Here is a 7,390-nt window from a genome sequence, read left to right as displayed (position 1 = left end):
TCTCAATCACTTATCATCAGTTGGTAATAGGTCCGGCATCCCTCGGGAAATTCCATGGCTGGGGGTTAAGTCACCACTCTCTCACATCACCATTGGTCTAAGTACCGGCGCATGTCAGGGTAAAACCTAGCCAAATGCAAGTCTTCTACTTAGTTACATCAAGTCAGATCCAGATACGTCCATTCCTCGTCCCTGACGATCCTTTCCGGTATCCTTCACACTAGAGTCCTCATTGTCCCTGACTACGGACTCATCAACCCTATTGATCATCCACATATGGTAAACGGGAAGCTCTCACGGGTTGGTTACCGGTCTTAAGCGCCCGTGAGCCCAAGTCTAGCCATATGCAACCCTACCAATGAATGGCCACCACAATGTGATTCCTGTCCTCTCACGGGTTGGTTACCGGTCTTGAGCGCCCATGAATCCCCATTGCTACCACGGGTCGTTCGGTCTCAATACCCCTCCGAATAGGGTCTGACATAACAGGACATCCTAGCCAAACACTACTAGACAATCCTAGATATGTCATCCAACAGTTTAGGAAGGTGTCCATAGGGCATCTCCGGAAACATCGCATAATATTCCCGTAGTAGTCCAAGGACAGAAGTGTCAAAAGGACACCTCTCCTTTCCAAACCATACTTAAGCATACACAAGCATCAATTCATATCATCACATATATGGTAACTTCATATATGGAAAGAAATCAATAATTGCAATCAACTTGTATATAATTGGTAAGTAAATTATACATGAATCAATTTAAGCAATGCTACTGTAATCAAGGTTATGCAACAGTAGTATATCATTGTAAGAATCTAATTAAGGAAACATATCAATGACATTCAAATATAGAAACTAGATTCATGCTATCTATGTAATTAAGGAAATAACCATCCTTACCTTTTATAACTCGCAAAGGAATCCTAAGAAATCAAGTAAGATCTTGGCAAACTTGAGAAGAAGGTCCTAAACAAGTGTATACAACATATTAGGAAAGATCCCTAACAGAAAAGATACCAAAACATCCAACACAGACCAATTCTGGAATTGCTGTACTCATTGGTCGAGTGGATTGGTCGACTGGTCCAGTCGACCAATCAGTCGACCAATGCAGACAGTAGCCTAAAAAACAGAGTTTTAAGATAGGAAATCCGAATTTGGTGGTTCAAAAGGGTACTAATCAAGGGGTAAACTACATCAGTAGTATTCTAACATATAGGGGATCTCAAAACATTAATCCAAACAAGACATCAAGATCCAAATTAGGAAACAAAAAGTTACCATAATTAGATCAACCATGGATCTTGATGAATTCGAAATAGAAATCAAAGACAAGAACAATAGGAGGATGGATCATTGCTTCAGGTAAAGGTATCATGAAAACATACTTAGATCTTCAAGGTAATAGGCTTCTAAGCATAAATCTAAATAAGGAAACAAAACCTACCATATGTGTAACTACCATGATTCATGAAGAACACATAGTATGGTAGAAGAGAACAACTAGAGATTGATAGATCATGGATCATGAAAAGAAAACACAGCAATTAACTACTAACATGATCAATATAGAAGATCCAAGGAGATCAGAATTCAAATCAGAAGTTAAACAAAGATTAGATCATGGTTTGATCATGATTCCTTCAAAAGCTTGCAATGATCATGGTTAAGATCATTGTTCTAGCCTCTAATCCTTAGGATGATCATGAGAGACAAGTCCAGAGATGTTTGCAACAGAGAATGCAGCATCTCCTCTACTGTCTCAACTCAAAAAGGAAAGAAAATCAAAGATGGAGGAGAAGAAGAGAGTATAGACATACCTTTTGATGCAAAAGGAAGAGTTTCGACGAAGATCCGTCAAGAAAATCACCAAGGATGCAAGAGAGATGACTTGCAGAGGTCTTTGGTTCGTTCCAAAGAGTTTGGAGGCAGCAAGTACGAAGTGGACTCGAGATTGGACTTAAATAGACCAAGAAAAACCTAATTGCCAAAGACAGCACTCATTGGTCGAGTGGATTGGTCGACTGGTCCAGTCGACCAATCAGTCGACCAATGCTGACAGCAAATCCAAAACAGGGAATTGAAGACCCAGATCAAATCCAATCCTAAAGGGGTTTTGCACACATATCAAGTGACTTACCTAATAGGTAGAAATGCCTTCAAACCATGATAGAGAGCACTCCAAGTCCATCAACTAATCCGATCTTCATCAAGATTCAGTTTCCATAAATAAAACTTCATCATCAACTTTCACGGATTCAAAGCCAGACACCAAGTCCTCTCTTGGGATGGCCCAAAGCTGACTTCTTACTTTACTTCGGGTCACTGGACCTACAAATAACAAGGTTTCCGGGTTAGGGTTAGGGCTGGGTTTTACACAGATACGTCCATTCCTCGCCCCCGGCGATCCTTTCCGGTATCCTTCACACTAGAGTCAGCGAAATCCCGGATTTCGGACTCATCAACCCTATTGGTCATCCACATATAGTAAACGGGAAGCTCTCACGTCCTCTCACGGATTGGTTACCGGTCTTGAGCACCCGTGAGCCCAAGTCTATCCATATGCAACTCTACCAATAAATGGCCCCTTTCAGGTATCCGTAGCATGGTTTATGTCCCCTACCGGATTGGCTACCGGCCTAGAGCGCCCATCCAACCATACACTACCACGGGTTGTTCGGTCTCAATGCCCTTCCGATTCGGGTCTGACACGACAAGGATGAACCTAGCCACACAACTAGACACTCCTATGTATGTCATCCAATAACTCGGGAAAGTGTCGATAGGCACCATCGGAGAACATCCCATACTATTCCCTCCGATGCCCAAGGACAGAAATGTCAGTAGGACACCCTCCAATCCCAAGTCATACGTAAGCAATCACACATCAAATCTCATCATTTCTCATGCATCCAATGCATATTCATAATAGTACTCAAATCATGATATTGAAACGAATCATTATAAACATAAGCAAATCAAAATGATAGAGTAACACCACAATTGTATAAAGATTTAAATGTTACTGTTCTAACACATATGTGTCAGTATCATAATGATTGAAAGAAATTTAGGGATTTCATTCTTTGAATAAAGCATAGTTCAATATTTGATGACTTATATGTTTATGGATATAACCATCCTTACCTTGGATGAGTTGATGATGAATTGAGAATACCAAGAATAGTCCAATAGAAGTGTTAAGGCCCTAAACAAACATCAATAATAAGTTAGAAAAGAAGTCGGGAAGATCGGATGTCATTTGAGTCAAAACTGACCAAGGTTGCTGTCAGCAACAACTTTGGTCGATGGTTTTGGTCGATGGTATCGACCAAAATGATCGACCAAAATAGTACTGGGGCAGAATAGTGGATTTTGGGGATTTTGGTCCGAAATGAGTCTTCCAGTGTTCGGATCAATCTGAAACTTGGAGGCATACTTAACAACAGTAGTAGGACACTATAAATCAGGGAATTAACCCAATCCAATGGTCTAATTAAAAAGCCCCAATTGGAGCTATCAAGTTCAAGTGATAAACATCATGGCATAAGTTGGAATTGATTGCATTGATGAGGAATAGCATGCAATAGCTAGAGGAACTAATAGAAATTCGATTGGAATCATATGGCAATGTTAAACATGAACATAATACACTCTATAGCTCAGTTTGATATCAAATGGTATGATGTTAATAGGTAAATCATGGAATACATATGCTAGGCGTGAGATATAAGCATTAGCATCAATGAATGGCTAAGGGAATCATGGATTGAGCATGAGTAGGTACTTGGAGTGGTGGTTGCAAGGTTGCAGCACCATTCCAAATGTCCCATCAGCAAGATGACAATAGGAAAGAGTAGGAAATGGTAGGATAGAGAGTGAAATGAAGAGTCTTACCTTAGTGTAGAAGATGAAGGCAAGAATCAATGATAAACTAAGTGTCTTTGATGAGATACCCTTCACACTAACCGAGGAGCTGCTTTGGGAAGCTCTCCCCACGTTCCCAAGTGAGAAAAATGATTGCAAAAGGCTCAAGGCTCGAGGTCATATTAAATAGAAAAGGAATATTCCATGGAATCATTAACTTGGCAGATCGGACATTTTGGTCGATGGTTTTGGTCGATGGTATCGACCAAAATGATCGACCAAAATGTTTTCAGCAAAAACTCGGGTTTAGAACAACAACTTCAAGTAGGGATTTGAAAGGCTATACAAGGTCAAATTAAGTGAGGTTTTCTTCCACAATTCAATCAAGAAGTCTAGTTTCGGGGAATACCTTTGGATTGTGCACAGGAGGTCATTGTACATCAACCATATTAATCTTCTTCGATGCGCAGACTTTCCTTAAACACTGACAATGCATTTAAGCAAGGGATATCATTGTCAATGTCCATGGGCTCAGTCTCCGAATTATGATCATCAATCAGAATGGTCCATAAATCTCTTCTTCCACCGCTTCGGGTCCTCGGACCTGAATACAACAGTGGATCCGGGTCAGGGTCAAGGTTAGAATAGGGCTGGATATTACATCATCCACATATAGTAAACAGGAAGCTCTCATGTCTTCTCACGGGTTGGTTACCGGTCTTGAAAGCCCATGAGCCCAAGTCTATCCATATGCAACTCTACCCATAAATGGCCCCCACAATGTGATTTATGTCCCCTCACGGATTGCTTACCTGTCTTGAGCGCCCATAAATCCCCATTGCTACCACGGGTCGTTCGGTCTCAATACCCTTCCGATTCGGGTCTAATATAACAGGGATATAACCTAGCCAAACACTGCTAGACAAGTCCTAGGTATGACAACCAATAATCTGGGAAAGCGTCAAAGGGCAACATTGGAAATATCCCATACTACTCCCAATGAGGTCCAAGGACAGAAATGTCAAAAGGACATTCCCCAATCCCAAATCATACCTAAGCAATCACGATCATAATTCAATCATATCATCCACGACAAATATCACATCGTATGAAAGAGTATAATAAGACAAGATAAAATAGATAAGAAAACATACATGAATAAGTATTCATACATAATCAAGTACATAAAGTAAATATGGAAATAAGATCCTAATGTACTTGCAGCATTCATATCATAATAGAAACTAACATAACAGTAGCAAATCTAAGTAGTTCCCAAATTAGAAACTAAATCTATGCAAATCTATGTTAATATGGTAACAACTTTCCTTACCTTAAATAGATCCGAGAATATTCCGGACGAACAAGAGAATGAATCCAAAGTTAGCAAATAAACCCTAGAATAGCATCACACAATCATTAGGAAGTAGTCCTAAAAGATTAAGCATGAATCGAATCAAATCGAGACGAAGAAAACAGATTTTTGTTGCAGGGTTGATTGGTCAGGGTAGCGTTAGCGATTGACCAGTGCAATCTGCCAAGAGCAAATCCGAAAGTAAAAATATAATCTTGACCGAAACCTATGCTAAACAAACCGGAATGCGACGAAACTTGGAGGGATTGTCTAACACAAGATTTCTAAGCCTAGAAAGCATAATTTAGACATCAAACCACCATTAAAACATTACTTCCTAATTTAGAACCATAGTTTCTATTTTGGTAAAAATCATAGTTTTCATTGAAAACATGCTATGAATGAAAGAGATGAACTAGAGATGATTAGATCTCATTCTAGTATAAGAACACAGTAGATCAGAGGTATGAATAATTATAGAGAAGCATCTATAATGCTAGAATGAATCAAAATAGGAAATATTATCATAGTTTAAGAAGAAATCATAAGAATCATGTTAAGAATGAATGAGATGATCATAGTACAAGAGAATGAAAAGAGATTGTAAAGATATGACTACAAGGTTGCAGCATCTTCATCATAATCTCGGTTCGAGATGAGAGTGATAATGGAAAGAATAAATCATTAACATAAAAGATAGATTACTAACCTTTAATTGAAGAACAAGAGAGAGAGTTTCAAGATTGCAGGATTAGGTCTTCTTCTTCACTCTTGGAGGCTTGGAGATGGTTTCCCTTCGTTCTCTAAGTGTTATGGAGGCTAGGGATACTAAAACCACGAAGTCATGGGATATATATAGCAAGATTCTCAAAAAAGAAGATTCTGTTCGAGTTCAAGCAACTCGGGTCGATTGGTCAGGTAGCATTGGGCGGTCGATCCAAGCACTCGATCGAGGCTGACAGCAAAGCCAAAAATAGGGATTTGAGGGTCTTCCACTACTCGGAATCAAACGAAACTTTAAACACATATTCTATAACATACCTAGCATGAAAAATGCTTTAAATCATATCCCACCAAGCTCTAAGGTCATCAACTAATCTTCTCTTCATCAAGGTGCAGTCTCTTCTCTATATCCAACAATGTCTTCAAGTATGGGGCATCATCTTCAATCTCCATAGGTTTGGAGTCGAACACTATATAATCTACCAATATGTCCCATAGTTGACTTTCACTTCTACTTCGGGTCTTCGGACCTACAATCAAAGAGTATCCGGGTTAAGGTTAGGGCCGGGTTTCACATATTCAGCTACAAGCACGCCCTAATCCTACTTATGGATTAGGTTAATTACCCTAATGATGGCAGACTCGAATTGACGGCTGCGGCTAATCATTATCGAAGGGATAATCATCGCATAACCTAAACGTTATCTCAGGAGTCCTCTACTAGTCCCAACTAGTAGAAGTCTATCGTTAAACGGATCTAACTGTTAAGATCCAACGACTACCCCAACTAGTAGAAGTCTATCGTTAAATTGATCTAACTGTTAAGATCCAACGACCACCCCAAGAAGGCTCAAGTGCATCCAACGAAGGAGATTCGAAGGTACACTCTATATAAACCTCACTGCCATACGAGGTGGAGGAGGATCTGAAACACACACAATTTGATACTCAGACTCAGATTCAGATACATACTGATAGACGTAAACTATCAGCGGCTTACGATCTAGATCACCTTTCCCAGTTCTTTATTCCTTAGCTCTGTGCTTCTAGCAGAGCCGTTTGTGATTAAGTTCATCAACTGACTTAGCCTTCAGAGGTGGACTCCCGACCCCTGCGGTCGGGCCACATCTAACGCTTTCGTTTTGCAGGTCATCCAGAGGAGATCTAAGGGCTGAGCAGATTTTGGACGCATCACACTCATATTTGGCTACAACCTGCTTGAAGCAAAGTGTGAATCAACCAAATGAGAGAAAACTATTAAGATGAAACAATTTAGTCTAATACAAGGTTAATCAACATGAAAATTAAAGAAGTAAACAAAACACCTAGAAATAAAGACATAGAAATAAACAGCTCTAACTCGATTATTACCTAATAATTGCTGTACCTCACAAGTCACATTAATTTGCTGGCCGACAGTATCTCGACCCTTAACTTCCAA

This window comes from Hakea prostrata, unplaced genomic scaffold (assembly GCF_041222555.1).
Source record: "Hakea prostrata isolate BN-2017 unplaced genomic scaffold, UWA_Hpros_2 contig_183, whole genome shotgun sequence".
Taxonomy (NCBI): domain Eukaryota; kingdom Viridiplantae; phylum Streptophyta; class Magnoliopsida; order Proteales; family Proteaceae; genus Hakea; species Hakea prostrata.
This window is presented reverse-complemented; position numbering follows the sequence as displayed.